The 19909-nt window shown below is 30.3% G+C and overlaps 1 protein-coding gene across 2 annotated transcripts in view; it reads right to left on the reverse strand.

Annotated features, from left to right (window-relative positions):
* Nucleotides 1-19909, reverse strand: part of Ac3 (Adenylate cyclase 3) — a 402870-nt gene that overhangs the window by 79157 nt on the left and 303804 nt on the right. The window lies entirely within an intron of this gene.

Consider the following 19909-nt stretch of genomic DNA (forward strand, 5'->3'; position numbering starts at 1 on the left):
GAAACAATACATTAATATCACCTAAGAATACTTCACCAGTATAAGTTGTCAGTTGAGTGAGTGTTACATGCTAACATTTGACATATCGTTCAGTATTTGTTATCCTGTGATGAATTTATTTCTAAATTTGAACACTGTACGATTAAGGGTGGTATATTAATTTTATTTATATAATGAATTAGCTTCCGAACAACAAATGGGATATATAAAGTGCTTTGGTTAATTAATAATAAGATAAAATATATTATGTTACTATAGATCCACCTAAAGCACACCTAGATCCAACCATTTTCTATATTTGGTAAGTATGTCCAACGAATCAATAACCAAATGGAGTTTTGCCCATATAAAATAAATAAAATATTAAAAACGTATACATTCAGTTATAAATTAGGATGATTTAATTGAGATCTTGAAGGGAAAGTATTAACCATTCATATTTTTATTTCCGTAACAAGCTTACGTGAAAGTAATTTTCAAATTACACTTGATTCATATTGCATTACTAACGCCCTGCCGCGGGAGTGAGAGAAACAGAAGATGTGAATCACCGCACTTTAAATTTAAACCTAGTTTCTCCTTACCGTCGTGCAGTAAAGTTTTTGTACAGTAGGAAATTTCACGGTGAGTTCAATGAGTGCTTATAAATAATACCAAAACTCTTTTTGCGACGAATGAGAAATTGCGTATTTTTTTACGATGGTGAACGACGTGCTATTGCTTATTTTATAATGCTTCAGTATCTTCAGCCAAATTCATTTAATTGAAAAAAAAAAATGAATTTAACCCTATTTCACGCAGATGAAGTCGTGGGATATCTTCAAATAATTATATACTGATGGCATATGCTTGTTAGTAATAGTAATGTTAGTGGTAGTGGTAATGAAAAATTTTACGAATCGGAACGCTCAACAACTTTCCGAAAAATTTTACGTAGTTATCAATTTTATGTATATTTTATAAAAATAAGTGTTAGATTTTTGTCGTAAATGACCTATCTAGCTGAGATGGTCTAATGATTTTTTTTCATGAGACGGAGAGATAGTTTTTGGGGATTTCATCAACCGGAATGGCGCTCCGGTTTATTTCAAGCCTTGAATATGTATGCCTTCTTCAGGAAAGTTTGAACCACTCACCAGGCCAAATCGGAGCTAATTGCGCGGATTGATGTTTCAGGTTCCACTGAGACTTTTTATGCGACTAGTTTAGTGATTTTGTTTTGTGATGTGTTTTTTTAATAGCCAATTTTTTGTTTTGCTATCACCATATGATTGTATTATATAATAGACTGTGTTTCCAATAACATAAAATAGGTACTTAATAATATCAGTATTTAAAAAAAAAAACGATGTGTGTACTTATGTACGCGCGTTAGAAGTTATACTTCTTTGGCGTAACGAAACAAAATCAAAACTTGTGATAAACTAGATTCTTTGACTAGCTCTTAATTATCTTGTTAAATTACACACTCAAGAACCAGTAGAAGAAGTAAAGTACCAACTGTCACTCTGAAGCTTAACTGTTTGTTTATATAAGGAATTGCAAATGGCCGACAATAATAAATTTGATGCCTAGACAACGGAACAATTCTAAACTATAATATTTTACTGTATAATCATCACGATTTCAGTATCATACTGTGGCGTAAAGGTAGTACGTTCGGCTGATAACCGAACAATCGGTGGTTCGAATCCAATCGAGTGCGTTTTTTTTCGTGCGAAAAAATAAATTATGTGTTACATGTCACACGCCGAAAATACACTCTGATCTGATTTCTCAAACGCGCCAAAAGAAGTATAACTTCAAAAATAGTTTTAACGACTACGTTCTCCATTTCTATAATAACTAAAAATATACGTACGATTAATGATTTGGAAAAATTTTAGACTTTCTACAGAATAATGAATTTAATTCGAAAAATAGTTAATATGTCCAAAGATAATGTACAATAAAAAGCTCTTTCAATATACAACCGAAAAAAAGTTCAAGCATATTTTCTCCGCAAAGAAAAACACATTGATGGTATGGTATAATGTATTTTTTTTGATAAGGCAATATTTTTTTTTATTTAATCTATCTAATGGGATATCACTATATTATTACAATGGTAATGTTCGACATCATATTACTTTTAAGTACCTAATGAACAAAGTAGTTAATTATCGATTATTTCGAATGAATAACACATGGTCAATGTTCCAAACAAGGTCAACTTAAATATTTATAATCAAAATAATATGTGTATATTGTAACTAAATATCTACGTAACCCGTGACCATGTCCTTGCAAAATAGATACCTGTGGGTCTATTCTATACTTATCGAACACTAAAGTGATAAATAGTATCAAACTTAGGGTAGGTTTGTATCAAAATATTAGCACTTATTGTAACAATTACATGAAGTTGGTTTTTATTGTTGCAATAAGTGCGATATTTTAACAGCAGCAAGATAGGTGCTGTTAAAATATAGCACTTATTGCAACAATAAAAACCAACTTCGTGTAATTGTTACAATAAGTGCTAATATTTTGATACAAGCCTACCCTAAGTTTGATAATATTTATCACTTTATCACTTTAGCGGTCGATAAGTAAAGAATAGACCCACTGATATATATGCATGAAATATTGGGTGTCAATAATATCTTCGAATTTTAGTTATTGTTGTATTTAAAGAAGATAAAAAATAAATGGTAAATTATTAATTTCTTACCTTTTAAACATCTGGTATTTGATTAGTTTTATAACATGTACTATTTAGTTTTTTTGATTCCTAAAACTGACTGACGTTCGTTTACCTCCGAATACATTTTAACATTTTCCCTTGTTATTATAAACATTATTTGAGATACTGCTATTTATTGTGTATTATTATTATACGTATATGGTAAAAATGCAAACTCTGCCATTCTTCGTAGTGTTGATCTGTATTTGTCTGATAACTACCATATAAATCCGTTTATCTAATACTCAAGGAACTCAGAAGTAATGGGAACTGAAATACCTAATGGGAAAGGAGTAGCAGGTAACCGATATCGAGTAAGGAAGAATCTGAGATAAACTTAAACACGTGTCAAGAATACGTCATACGTCGAATACTGAGAACTGCTCTTGGTTTGTGCATTGATGCTCATTTAATATTGGTGTATTATACACACTATTTTACGAGCATAATGCGTGTTTCATCAAAATGTAGCGTATTGAATATAGACTATCAGAATTATATTTATTGTCTAATCTGTACTAATACTGTTTCTATTTTTTTGTCTTTTAATGTCATGTTGTGAACGTCTTGTCATTTTTAAATTGTACTAAGCATAGTATTATGTAAATAAATAAATTTGAATAATCTTAAGAAAAATACCACCACGCTAACAAACCTTGCATCTATCCCACCAACCAAGCTTACATATTAACCTACAATAGAACAAAAGGGAAACGCTACAGAGGAAGACCCCATGCGAGATGGCAAGACGACATCACAAAAACAGCGGGCCCAATTTGGCCACAAATAGCCAAAGACAGAGTCCAGTGGGATTTTTTTCTTTGGAGAAGCCTTCACCCAAAGAGGGGTTCTTACAAACCAAACAAACTAGTATCTTAGTATTAAAAATATAAATATATAAGTTACAAATACAAAAATATATACTAATATAAACGTTACATAGCCCTGTTTAATATATAAACCTTGTTTATTAGTATTATATAATAATATAAAAATAATAATAATTAATATTATATAAACTAGATTATAAGTAGTTAATACAATCATAGATAGATATATATATACATTATATATATAATCATAGGTTATATATACATTAGATATAGTCAAATCACTGTCATTTACTTTTTTTGTTTGTAAGAAATAAAAAGGCTTTTTTATTTTTATTTTATTTATTAATCTTATTAAGCACAAAAAAAATAATTTTGAATTATAGTAATAACCAACTATATTTCACCAATTTCCACTTTACAGTTGCGTTATTATCCAGGAATGCATAAACAGATCAAGCGACGTTATGTACCTACTAATTTAATTATTATTTATAAATTTTAAATATTTAAAATTATAAAGGACACACTCCAATCTGTAATTCTTATTAAACATTATCAATTGGGAAAATCGTCCGGATACCCTAACATCATTAATTGATGCCCGTCTATATCCCAGCGGACACAGAAAAAAACAAATTGATACAAATACGAAAAAACGATAGAAATAAATTAAAATAAAATATTTATAAATTCAAATAAACGAAAAACTTTTGATTTACGATAAATTAGGTAGTTGGCGTATAATTTGTACGTTTCCTTTTTCAAAGTAGTCAAATGAGAATAAATTAATTTTGCGAAGGCAAGAAATCATCACTAATTAAACCCTTGTTAAAGCAATTAATACGTGAATAATTTTAAGGATTTCTACCCTTGAGCTCGGCAAAGTATAGTATTTAGTATTGTAAGTGTATGTCTAAGGAACAGGGTTACTTTATATTAGACAAAACTGTCGCAAAACTAGCTAAAACTTTAAAATAAAAACAGAAATATTACAAGGTCTTTTTGTTTTTATTTTGGCAAAGAATTTTCATTTAAACAGAAACCTTATAACTGCAGATTTTAGATAGTTAAGTTGTGATTATATTATTGAGATGCACGTTGCGTACTGTCATGCTGTCACGGCGTCAAATTCGGTCTATAGTTTTGTCATTTTGCAGAATATTTTGAACGATCTCTAAATTGTATGATTGCCAGCTCTAATGTATTAGTATTTTGAATTCATTATTCATGTTAATTTCGATTAATTTTAACAGTTTTTACGTGTGCGTGCGTTAAAATTACTTGCGAATCCATAAATAATATTGTGAACAGAACCCAATCTACAGACCATACATAACAGACAACATTCTTATAGATAATACATAGTGCCAACCGCTAAAAACAAAAAACACGTGATTTTTACATGACATTCGAAAAGTGTAGGTATGTAGAAAATGATTAAAAAAAACGTTCATTGAGTCATGCAGATGTCGATGCAGTGCGGTACAACGTGAGGTGACTTCATTGTTGTTCTGGTGATTTCGGCAGATTTTGCTAACTGACAATGTTCGTTTAAAGTTTCAAAATGTGCCACAGGATGGAAGCATCAGTCTGATAACATTTAAACAGCAAGAAAAACAATATTACACACTTTTTCCCGTAGCGGCAGCTTACTGTGACGTCACCTGATAGTACGCGACGTGCAGCATAATATAATTACAACTTTAATCACTATCAATACCATCAGAAGAAAAAAATATAGCAACGTTTTCACATGATTGAGTTGTCTTTGACTTGACCAGAGAGAGGGTTGATGAAGAATGATTTAGGTAAAGTCATCGCGATCATGATAATTATTATGATAGTCACAGTACCAATACTCTGTCTATCTGTGAAATTTGTTATTTATTATGTGGCGAGTTGGGAAGGTTTAATTTCAACGACAAAGCCATCAGGTTAAACGGAGACAGCTTGGGTTTTATACCAACAGAATTTTTATTTTAAAAAAGCCGATCGCACCGGAAAAAAATGGTTTACATCTCATTTTTAGGATGGGAAAAATAAGCTACAAAAATTTTCAGGGAGAAGTTAAAATAAAAATACTGTTTTTTTTATCCCTTGACATTACCTATATTTTTTTTAAGTTTTTTAGCTCTTAAGTATAAAATAATGGCCACCACCCCTGCTTTAGATCATTAATTTTGGGAAGTATAAAGCGAATTAAATTCACATTCAGCTTTGAGGTTTGAGCCCAATTGAAAAAAAAATGAATATTATATGTAAAAGGAACAATCTTATATTACGTTCAGTCAATACTGCAACGTTTAGTGAATACATTAACCTAGAAAAGAGTAGATATATTAGTAGACATATATACTGAATATACATAATTTGAAAACATCTCATGCATATACACATTCGAAAAAATCTTTTTTGTAGAAAAAAATACGACGCCCGACAGGACTTCAACCTGTATCTGCTGGATTCGCGCCAGTATGTTTTACCATTAAACTACGGCTGCCATAGATAATTACGACGATTTTAACTACTAGTTGTTACAGGATATGTTTATCGAATTGCGTTATAAGGTTGGCTATCGGCTTTGGTATATTAAATTAAGGTAGGTATCAATATTACTAACCTATCTTAATTTAATACACGAAAACCGATAGCCAACCTTATAGCAGTATGGACCTAATAGGTTGAGCAAGTGGCTGACATCCGTTTCTCGTGAAAACAAAAATCTGTTAATACAAACCTCCACTTCGTGGAGGCCCATAGTATGATCTTATTAGGATCGAACATGATAACAATATTAAGTTTTCATTGTATGACTAGGTCACTTTGGTGTTTAAACTACATTAAAAAAGTATATGTATATTTGATTTTTTTTAGATATATACATAAATTTAATATCAGTTGGGTTGGGGGATAATTTCAAAAATATCAACTTCACAAAAGAGTAGAGACCTTCTTTAGGAATACGGTCCTTTTTAGATGAAAATATACATAAATGTGTGTATATAATGAAACTTCAATTATATATGTATCGACACCCTACATAAAACGCTATTCTTGACGGATTTTTTAAAATGTTAAATTGAATTGGTAAAAAACACATTACGTCAATGTATGCTTAATGTGAAACTAGTTTTATTTTACTCATTTTCATACCAATTTTACTAGGTATTGACTTATGTATTTTTACCCAAACGCAGAGCGAAAAAATAGTTTATTAATAAAAAAAAAATAACAATTACAAGATGAAAAGAACTTTTTATATACAACGTTTTTAAATTTTCTGTTGAATCATAATATAAACTTGACTTGACTAGCTTAAACGATCAAAAAAAATTGTACGTGATAGAAATAATACTGAAATGTCATTTTGACATGTCATATTGATTTCCAAAGTAACGCACGTATATATTGATAGTTTAGGTGCCAAGACCCTAGACCCCTAGCAACCAATAATGGTGTCGAAATAACTTTTCATACAAAACAGAATTAACTGAAAATGAATTCAATTCTACTTAAAGATGGCTAAAAGTATTGAAAAAATGCATTGGCATCGTGTTCTGATATATTCTAAAAGTTTCAAATGACTAGCTAGTCGGGAAGTTAGTTAAAAATCGATTGCAAGATTTGTACCGGATAAAGAACCGCCTGACAAAGAACCACCGGACAAATAAGAATACGAGCTAAGAAAAACGTTGTAAAAATCGATGTGTGTATTAAATGTGGTTTAAAACTTTTTAATACTATAGATATACAAACTATTACATTAATATTATTTAAGAATAGAGATTTATTTAAAAAAAAAAAAAAAAAAACAAATTCGATTGTCCAGTGACTAGATCAATTATTAATAGTAGGCAGTCTCATTAGATACGTCATACTAAGTTGGTTACAAATCTTGATAAAGCATTGGTTACCTCTCAAGGTGTAGAGAGAGTGCAAAAAATCAATTAAGTAAAGTCATCGTACCCATAAAACTTATTCTACCTCGAGCTTAAGGTGGGTTTAGATTTATCTTCACTACCCGCAATAATACTTACACCAGCTATCTTGTATAATACAATGCCGAAGAGAATCGTTCGCTGAGGCAACACCAGCGCTGTGAAATAAAATTGCTTTCGCGAGACTTGGGATTTATTTCATGTCTTTGTATGGATGCAGTCACATGTGAAATGAGTTGAAAGCGTCTAACATTGTCGAGTGTACCTTTAGATAACTTGGAACATGATATTCTTTACATACTTGGAATGGCATTGAATAAAATGCTCTACAGACAGTGATGTTTTGGAAGCTCGATTTGATATAAATAAAAAGCATTTAAAGTTACATACATTTATATTTTTATGCAATCGATGTTTTTTTAATAATTATAAAAAAACATCAAAACTATTTTAGAAGTGAGATGGAATAAGGAACAGGCAGGGTAGGTTTGTTTGACTCCAATAATACGAAGATTGATGCGTGTATTAAATGAACCCTGGTTTTATTATCTCCTTCCAAATAAATATTAATTTAATTATTACAGGTACGTTTACAGATTATAATTTAGATGTGAGATGTCACGAGAATGCGTTCTGACGAATTGCGAAGTCGATCGGGCGGAGTGACCGATAACCTTACGGTTAAGTCTTTGATAACTGACTGACAATTTGTTTTCATGTACTGGGTGTTTTTATAGTGATTCGATACAATAGAAAATGCTGTTATCGGTACTTGAATATTTGATAATCATGCTTTGTTGTGCAATGCATAGCTTGTTTGTAAATTATAAATAATTGATTTTAATTTTTAGACAATTGAGCACTTTTTAATTATTAGGCACGGTTGATTTTCATATAAACAATTTTGTGCAAATCATGATGTTTTGTAAATTATAAATAATTATTTAATATAATTATTTTGCTAAATTAGCTTTCTGTTAAAAATTGATTTATTCACATAAATCGCTTGTTTTTCTGTTTCACAATATTATGTTACAAGGTACATGTAATTATAAATTGACTCGTGCAGATGGTAGGGTAATGACCCCTACACTATGAATAAGTGAAAAGTCATATATGTGCGTTAGGTTAGAGAATACATAATAATTATTTATTTTTTTAAATAAAAATGACCATAACATATTTTGTAATAATATGATGGGATCTTTAAATGAATTCATAGTTTATAAGTTTACATATGTATTAATTAAAATACTTTAAAATGTACATTATCAAAAAATGTCTTAAATTGCAAGCTAATGCCGTGCCCATACGGGCAACCTCATTAAATTTCACGCTAATTATCAAAATTTAACCAAAAATTATTTTAATCTAAATTTAATGAGGCTGCCAGCAGCTTGTTGCCAGTGTGGACACGGCATTAGATTTGCTCTACTAGTAGATGGAGTATTCGTCTTAACTCACATTGTGAATTTCAATTTTAAAAAAGCATGTCACATCTTAATTCAAATGGCGCGAAATATCTTAGATTTTATTTCGAATTTACATCTCTTAGTTTACTGATAGTTTTCTACTGCCAGGTTTGAATATAAACATAGTTAAATGATTACGTCATGTTCAAGACAAGTATTACTTTCGTTTCACGCCTTATTAGCTTTATACAATATTATTATAATGTTAATTGTAAACGCAATAAATAAGGTGAAAAGTATGTGATGACTTCCCGTTTAACTACTTCAATCATTATTTAACAGCATTACATTACACACTGAAAATTAATTTGCTCTCTTTTTCGCAAATATTTCCCAAGCTTAAAATACCGACATATTTAGTTTTGCCGGGTATTTTACTCGAGGCATCAAAATACAAAGAACCGTCTAATAGTCTTAACGGGAGGGAATGGAAAGCGGTTGACATGAGAGGGACGTGGGAGCCGCCTACTTATAAACAAAACGTCATTATAAGTAGGAAGGCCCCACCAATTTCCAAAGAAGGATGACAAATTACGTCGTGATAAATGGTTTATATTCGACAAACCTTCTTTTTCAAAGTAGTAAATTTTGCTTAATAAAATTGAAATCATAATAATATTCTATAAACATAATATTTATTTATACTAATATTTTTTTAGGTTGTCAGCGCGTGTTCTTCCTCTTTCTTTTCTCAACGTTTTGAACTGGTTGGCTTTTAAATATTCAATTTTCGCCAATATTACATCGGGTATCTCTAGTTGTCATTCATTGGCAGTTTACAGTTGGCATACAAGTTTGATACGGTCGACAGTTTCATATACCTTGGATCTCTTGTAACTCGACATAATGATATTACAGAAGAAATCAACAAGAGAATCATGTCTGCGAATAAATGCTACTTTGGCCTGTTAAGACATTTTTAGTCCCGCATACTATCTCGCCGAACTAAAAGCACTCTTCACAAGACACTTGTAAAGCCAGTGCTCACCTACGCATCGAAAACCTGGACATTAACTCTTCGAAATGAACGAGCCCTGAACATATTTGAAAAAAAAATTCTCCGCCGTATATATGGACCGATCAGGGACGGCACCAATTGGAAGAGAAGATACAATACTGAGCTCTACGGGCTGTATGAAGATTGCAGTGCAGTTCAATCAATTAAGATTGGGAGACTGCGATGGCTAGGTCATGTGCACCGTATGAATGACAATGAACTGGCAAAGAGAGTGATGTCCAGCAATCCAATAGGGCGTAGAAGAAGAGGCAGGCCAAAGATTCGCTGGTTGGATGGAGCTACCAGTGACTGCCGTATTCTGGGGGTACCGAATTGGAAAGCGGCCACACTGGATAGGGATAGGTGAAGGGAGCTGTTGGAGGAGGCCAAGACCCACACCGGGTTGTCGCGCCACTGATGATTATGATCTCTAGTTGTCACAACTGACACAGTATAACTACACCCGTTTTACTCAGATCAACGTTGGATCTCAGCTATATATATCTTATTCATATACCTCACTAAATCTACGAAAATCTCAAACAATATATTATATTCATACAATTTAAATTATTGTATATCCAATAACCGTTATAAATAAAATTTAACAATCTATGTATATGCATACATAATATGGCTACAATCATTTTGGATTAAGTCCAATTTTCATAATAAAAAGTATTGATAAGACATCAAATTGAATATTTTAAATCATCTCCATTTTGACAGTTTCTTCAGGAGTATAAAGAGGTATTTGCCAACAATAATTTGCTCATATTAATAAAGCCTGAATTTACTTTATGTTTCGACTATTTATTTAAATTGGTCCATTTACTATCAAAACATGGTAAGTTTATACAGTGAAAAAAATCCTGAATTTCACAAAAGGAGTTTTAACTTTAGGTACAAATATCTCAGGATCCATTTTGATGGACTTGATCCATAATTATTGTGAACCACGTATATGTGAATTCTTTTGATATACATTCTTAAATGCAAATTTTTGTTGGGTCGACGGTTGTACAAGACAAGGAAAAGCTCCCTCCATATGGACGGACTTAATCAAGAATGTCACGGATTTCTTACTAGCACTTAATCTGCGTGCAGATGAATACAAGGAGGGGTTGAACACGCCGTGAAGAATATTATTAATGACCAAATCAACAGGTCCACAATCATTACCCTTGAGGTCTCGACGAAAAATAATACATAATTAATTGTAAAATTCTTTTTCATATTAATGATTGAACAGTTACGGGTTACAACAGTTAGGTTTGTATTAACAGATTTTGTTTTTTTTTTTTACGAGAAATGGATATCAGCCACTTGCTCAACCTATTAGGTCCATACCCTGACTCACACACAAATTGAAAAACAATATGTGTACTTGCCAGACCCAGGATTCGAACCTGGGACCCACGGCGTGACAGTCCAACGCTTAAGCCGCGCGGCCACCGTGAATTATAATTTACGTATTCTTAATCTTGCCAATTTGTAATTCGTATTTAGAAAGTCTGCAACACTGTTCTAAACAAAGTTTAAATCCAGGAAAAAATTCATAGCATTAATTACACCTCTGGTCATGTCACTTTAAGAGAACCGATTTGTTCACGTCGAAGGTTGTGAAAGAATTAGTAAAACCATACAAAACTTTCGAAGTATTATATTATGTATTATGGCGTATTGGCCAATAACTGTAATGCCATAATGCTCTTATCAAATATTTAAATAAAGATGTCAAACAAAAATTATCCTACATACTCTCAGTCTACGAGAAAGGTCACCTTAACCCTTAAACTAAACCCATGAAAAAACGAGCAATAACTTATCGTCGAAGGACAGAAAGGTTGCATACTTCAGACAGATTTTCCGCAGTGATAAGTATATTTATTGTAACGTATCATACTAGATAGATTGAAGGCGTAGGTAGAAGTAGATTGTCTTTTATACGTAACTTGGTAAATTATTTAAACATTTAGAGTGTCAAGGAAACGTACTGCTATCCAGTGTACAACATTCTATATTATAATGCAGTATACTAAGAAAAAGAATAATAATATGTTATGCTAAATTATTAAGATGATTATTGTGTATCTCATAAAGATTATAACAATACACTTAAGTGTGTTAATTAAATTGAACAATTAAACAAATAGTTATTCATCTTAAATCTTCAAACAATACAAAGTTAACTTTCTCAGTCCAAAAAGACAGGTGAACTTCCTAAGTAACTTCATATTTTTATTTCGTCGTCTACAAACTTTAGCGCCAAATATACATCTACATAGCTAAGTAAACGTAATTTATTTCAGTACTCTCTAAGATTTATCATCCTGAAGTAATCTTTGTTTCGTGCCTCAAGACGCAGATAAAGGATTTTGAAAACGTTTACGAACAGAGTACAACCTTCGAAAGGCGCCGAGGGACGAATGGCCTAACGGTTTCTTCAATTAATCACAGTAATGTGGTTGTTAACGTTTTTATATTATCTAAAACATATATTTAACGTTCCTACAATTAAAGTGATCGTTTTCATTAGGTGAGTAAAGGTAATGTTTATCAAAATAGGAACATTGAATATTCTGACATATTAAAACAAATAACCTCAACTACACATTAGGCGATTAAAAAGATAATAACTCTAAACGTTTTGCCATAAACTTACGTATATTTCTTCAAATTTAATAACAAACTGACTAAATAAGATATAATTTCGTCCAAACACTTAATAATGATCTGCTTAGAAACATAATATAAGCAAGTGCATTTTTTAAATCATAACAACGTATAAGTAAAATACACCTACGCATTTTTCAAAATATTTATTCTAACCTTTCTGAAATATTCCTATAATATATAATAATATAAATAAAAATACTACTTAATAAAAAAATATTAGCAAGTGCAAGTACGCTAAAAATAAAATTTTGTTAACATCTTGACTACAAATAATAATATATGAACGCATAATAATTATCTGTTAATATTGTCGCATTTAGGTATATAGTGCAGGCGGATAAATTGGTAATTCATATTGGTTGTAGTCAGATGGACGTAGATTTTAGTCTCACCGGGCAATAATATTTTTTTCTAATATTTTGCTAAATATACTGTTAAGCGCCGGCTAGACGCTCATGCTTTATCACACGCTTACCTACGCAAACCAGTTAGTATCGGGAAGCCCGTGTGTATGGACGAGAAAACTGTAGCTCGCGCAAACCGAAAAGCGCTGTAAAAGTAGTTTGCACAAACTACACCACGCAGGCAAGTTGCTGCCGTCTAGCACATTCACTGCTGACCAGAAAATTACTAATTAATTACCACATTTAAATAGCATGCTAATTATATTTAATGGCAATCTAATGATTTCGCGCCTAGCGCGTCTTTAACACTGAAAGACTTAGCCGGCGCATTAATCATTAAGTTTTTTTCAATGAATTTTAATATCGATTTACATGGATAAAACGTTATTCAATTATTTGGATTATGTTCCACATGTTTTTATTAAATTAATTGTTTTTAATTACTAACATATTATTCTCTCTCAATACAGGTAAAACAGTATATAAAACCGATTATTTAACCATTAAAGTAAATTAAAAGCAAATAGTTAAATATTATATTATCAGCTCTGTATTTTGTATCAATGTCTACGTCTTATGTTAAAATTATTACTTTGGAAAATAATAAGCATTAGCCTAAATTGAAAATACGGATTTTCATCATCAATCAATGGGTATTCTTTTGATAAGGGTAAAACGTATAAGATAAACATGACCAAAAAAATAATACTCTATATTCAAAGCAATGCTAAAATAAAAACCAAATCCATTGTTTTGTCGTAAACAATGAGAAAATAAAAAGCGTCCGAACAAGCCTAGCAGAGAAATGAATCAACGACTGATGTCCTATATGAAGCTTCGGCGGGCGTCTATTGAATGGACGCTTTGTCCCCCTACGGTAAACAGTTTGTGACGCCATTGGTTTGTGGGGATGATCCGGAAGAAAGCCGCAGTCTAGTCCAAGCCTTAGATGTAGTATTATGCGCTTCTGTAATGAGCAGGGTTTCAATATAATGGTTTTTAAACGTTTTTTTTATAATGATATATTTTTTTAGTAATACCTACTATGATATTTAACAGCTAGTTGTGAATTATTAATCTATCCTCATAACGATATAACTAAAGCTATAATTCAAACAACAAATGTCAGAAAGATAGAGTATTAATTGAATATTTTTATGTTAAGTCTATTTGTTTTTCCTTTTGCATACGACAGTGACGTGGTTAAGTTTTGTCTTTATTTGAATTATTGATTTATTATACTATACAGATTTTAATATTTAATATTGTGTCCGCCTGTTATTGGAACTATCACATATAATTTTTTTCTATGATATTATATCCATATCAGCCTATACTCTGTGTTTGATCCAATTGGTTGACCTAAATAATTTAAAAAAATATATATATTAGTTGGTCGAGTTGAAACGTTCTCTTAATTTGTTCTATAATCAACTTTCCTAGATTTGAATAATTATTGCCAGAAATTTTATCACCGATTTTAAAACATCCTCAATTTCACATCGTCTTCATGTAGCATTTCATATATATCGACGGCCCCAGGAAAAACCATGATAAGTCTAAAATCATAAATGTTCAGGAGAGCGAAAAAACTAAAATATTTACGCTATTAAATTCATCATATAAAATGAGTAAGTTTTTTCTTATCTTATTTAAGTAAATCAGATAGACCATTTTATGGTCTATATTCCTATTAAAATTTAATGATGATTCATTAATTAACAGCTGAGATAATGTCCAAAAATCGTTTTTATTTGGAATAATATTACGCACTTTATATTTTGACTCGATTCAACATGCTTTTGCGCGGACGAAATAGATTACTGACTCCGCATAACACATTCATATTCTGAGATAGAAACCTTATTTTACGTCGCATTTTTCTTACTCCATACGATTTTATTAATTACAACTATAGTTATAACGCTCTTTTACGGAAAAATTGACATTGCGCAATATTTAACTCGAAATAGTACAGCGTGTCTATAAAATCTTAACAAGGGATATAGAGACATATTGGTATATATATTTTTTTATACGGAGTTTTTATAATTTAAATGTATTTAAGTATGACTTTTTATGTTTTTTTGCAGATTATTATTGATAGTTTTATAAATAATCAGAATATGTAAATTACGAAATAATAAACATTCAGGAAAAATGTTTATAATGGAATAATAAAGAAGTTATGAGGAAATTAGTACATAACACTACTTACTACACCACCAATAAAATATCTATTTTTTATACCTACTTCGTAACAAATTTTTCATTAAAAATATAGAATAGATAGAAAAAAACAATGTAATGTTAATGGTCATGTATATCGCTAGAAAAATTTTAATTTAATTAATATTCAGTACGATTATCGAAACCAGAGAGATAATATATTTCATTAAATAAATCATTATAAGTTCGTTAATGGTTTACATAAAGGATATACTGAGTGAATTAAATTAGTAATTATCACTTTAGAACACACATAATTATTATTGTTCAATACAAAAATACAAAAATATTAAATAACTAGTGGAATATAATATTATACATAACAATTTGGCACAAATGTACCTACCAAAGCATCGAAATGTTGGAAAAATTATATTTAAGTAGGTTTGTTAGTTTCAAAAATTTTAATACTAATAAACCTAAGGAAAGTGTTATTTATAACCTAATAATTATTATTTAAAGACAGCTGAATTCACTTTCGTTATCAAATGAGATCGCATTATTAAAATTTTCATCAGCAGAAGTTAAATTCATATAAAATTTATACTAAGCTTGTATTACATACACATTCAATAATCACGATTAGGTAATTACCTATCTAAAATAACATTGATACAACATTATGTAAATCTGCTGTAGCAAGAGTGATAACCTTTTCAGTACCTACCTTCTATTCACTTTTTTCAATTCAATTTTTGCAACATAATATCTTTCTGTAATTGATCTTGTAAAATTGTAATTAAAAGCTTATAAATACTGATACAGTGATCATATTAACTTTAGTTTTGTTTTTCTAATGTTTATTGTTGATATGAGTTTAATTATCGATTAGTAAACATAGTTGAATTATATTTAATTGTCAACATAAATCATGAAACATCAGTATAAGTACGTCTTAATTGAACTCAGTTATGTTAATTAATACGAGGTGTCATGATTGCAATAATTTATTTGGAAAGATAAAATAAATATGTACCTCCCCAACATTGTAATATTTAGTTTAAAATTTAAATAATCGTGGTACGAATCTGCATTTTTCTAAACGGTTGGCTTTTAACTAGTATTTTCTTTAAATGATACATTATATTGTTATCTAATCTAATCAATTACGTAGAGTTTTATTAAATACTTTCTCAAAAAAACATAGTTTAATATCAATTATCATTCATAGCACTTTATTTAACTTACTATTTTGATCGATCTATATAACTCCGACCGATTTAACTTTATTTACGCTAGTTTTCATATTTTAAAACAATCATATTCAATAAATTAATACGAGGTAAGTATATATGAAAGTAGGTACTAGATTTTTCAAAACCAATTGATATTTTGTTTGATATTATACCTACCGGGGATACCACAATATGTTAATCCCATCTCATACATATTATTTACCTAGATTCTAGACAACAATAAATGATTCATAAACTGACTATTATACACGTTTTTCGGTAAAATTCTATTGAAAATAATAGATAAAATAAGTTTTCAAAAAACCCGGCTAATCTTTTCTTTTAGGTGACCGACATGTAATAATAATTTATAATCCACAGAGCTCGTTTTCGAGAAACATTCAATGTACAAAGTAATAATAATATATACCCTTTTATATTATTGCAAACATAAAATTAACACGTCGGACGTATTTAAGTTTTACAATGAGCTTAAGTTGGTCCCAATGTGTACAAATCAATTAGTAAGCCTTTCGGAAATTCTCACCATTTGAAAGAGTAATAAAAATGATTTTTTTCACTTTCTTAAGTCATAAATATTATTCCGTAATTAGTAAGAATTTTACTAAGAGAATAATAAAATAAACTCTCTTGTATTTGCTAGCTAGATAAGTCCTTCCTTTTAAATAATAAAATATTTTGTAATTTAAACATGAAAATACTGCCTAGTTGTTATTATCGATGTACAAGACTAATTTAATCAAAATGTGTCATACTGTACCGAAAATAAAATAATTTTTTGAAGTTAAAACATAATATTATAGGTATAAGCATCGGCCTATAACATCGTGGGTTCCGAGTTTGAATCATGGGTCTGAAAAATAGATACAAATTGTTTTTCAATTTGTGGTCGGAGTCAGAGTACGTACCTAATAGGTTGATCAAGTGGCTGACATCCATTTCTCGTAAAAACAAAACCTGTTCTCCAATCTGTGGGGGGCCTCATTATAATCGGACATGATCGGATATTTTAGGTGGGTACATTTTTAATTGCAAAACAATTTGTTTTCTAGTGATAGGTAATAATATTTAATTAAAATATGTCGTTTTCTGCTGGGTATTTATTTAAATTAAGTTTATTTATAATTACATAAGTACTTTTTTTACTCATCTAAATAATTGAAACAGTGAATTATTATAATGATATATCCATATCGTTTTCTATTGGATATTTGTTTAATATCAAATAATATAACAATTTCAAACTTAAACATTACCTACAACATTGTTTTTTGGGTATCTAAGTAGAAGAGTAATTAACCGAAAATAGTCGAAAAAAGCTTGTGGAGGTCTTTATTTTGCGGTGGATTGAAATTGGCTGATGAATCAATATAATGAATAATCAATATTTAAACATTATTATTGTGTCCTAGTATAGTAAAAGTACCTACCTATATTAGTACAAAATAATTCTTTTCTATTTTGTTTGTTTTATATTCAATAATATTATATTTTGATAATAAAACACTAGTACTAGTGACTAGCTTTTTAACTAAAACTGCATTTACCTACTGCAAATTCCAATATTTTCCGAAGATAAACCAATATATTTTTCAAAACTAATGTGATACGTCAATCCGTATATTAGGATCTCCGTTAAAGACTGTTATTGCAAGTACAACCTTCTTACTCGTAAAATAAAACGCAGTACACTTTTTTTATTGATATATGACTATACTCCTCGGATATTTATGTGAACACAAATTTGGTCGATGCGATATGTAGATATAGAGCACCATTGTCGAAAACCTAACTTTGTCAATTTTTATGCTAGAGACCTGAAATTTTTACAGGACATGCACAAAAAATATGATATTATAAAAAGCTAATAAAACTTAAAACGCTATTTTCAGACTTATCATGGTTTTTCTAGGGCACGTCGAATTATACAGGTCTGTTAGAAACGTATTTTTTTAGACGGCATCTCACGACTGGTGAAATTGACAAATGTTTCCCATTTTCAAATATTTTTTGACAAGTGATAGAATGGGTGTACTTGTACAAATCGCTGGCCACCCATCTTTTTCCGCGAGCCATCAGTAAAATTGATACAAGTCAAATGACAGCAAATAATTTCATGATTTAAGTATGTTGCAAGTTGTAAATATTATGTACGAATGTATTTTGCATCAATGGCCAAATACTGGTTGTGTAATTATGCATTTTGTAGCAACGCTACAGTAGGTACTTACCAACAATTACAGGTAAAGTATTTCATTATTTAAAATTAATATTTCAATAGTTTAGTGCTTCTCAAACTTTTTCATAGCACGGCACGGCCCATGGGAAATCAGAAAAAAATCCAAGGCTCCCCTCCCCAAAACTTTTATTCTTAAATGACCAACAGTACTTTATTTAACATAATTATTATTGTAGGTAGGTACATTATTATTAATTCACTACTATTAATATTATTACTACATTTCATTAACTCGCTTACGTGCTGCAGGTCTGACATGGCGGGAGGCGCAAGAGTTGGCGATGGACCGAGGGAAGTGGTGCAAACTTGTGCTTGTCCTATGCCCCAATGTTGGGTCGTGACAGGGTGGAAGAAGAAGAAATCAAAAAGGAAAAAAAATATTACAGCTACAGCCTACAAAAACAATTTAATGAGAACGGTTTGATTGCATATTTTTACATAAATAATTTATAAATATTAGTAGGTCATTTAAATCGGATAAAATATTGTGATCGTGTGAAAATTCCACCTCGAGATTTTGACTGATCGTCCATTGATCTCGTTTTGATGTTGTTTTTTTTTCAAATACCGAAATATTTATAAACGGAGAAGGAGCTCCAGGGCCCACTAGGGTGCCGCGCCCCCAGTTTGAGAAGTACTGGTTTAGGCTATCCCATAACTATAGATTTTTGTAAGTACAATTCACTAGATGTCAATCAAACTTGAAGATTCAAATATGCTGACTCGATAGAAAATACTTCATCATTGGCTGATTGATAAAATAAAAGAGTTCAATTCAATTCACATAACAATAATAAAGTGGTTCTTTCTTAGGTAGGTACTTTCATTCGTCGGATAATAATTTGATGAGTTCATTTATTTACGAAAAGTATAGTGAATACTGACGAACATATGTTTTCCTAAAAAATTGACTGTTCGGGTTAGTGACCCGCAAACACAATAGAAATAATAATTACAAGATAAAAAGAACTTTTTATATACCACGTTTTTAAATTTTCTGTTGAATCATATAAACTTGACAATTCTATGTATTAATAATTTAGGACAAATAAAGCAATTGTCAACAAATCATTTTTTTTGCTATTTTGCAACAAACAAACAAATATAGAATACTGAAATGTCATTTTGATTTCCATAGTAACGTACGTATATATTAATAATTTAGTTACTAGGACCACCTCCTTAGCAACCAATAAT

This window comes from Rhyacophila brunnea, unplaced genomic scaffold (assembly GCF_057557595.1).
Source record: "Rhyacophila brunnea isolate RB1 unplaced genomic scaffold, BYU_Rbru_1.0 scaffold_5, whole genome shotgun sequence".
NCBI classification, from domain to species: domain Eukaryota; kingdom Metazoa; phylum Arthropoda; class Insecta; order Trichoptera; family Rhyacophilidae; genus Rhyacophila; species Rhyacophila brunnea.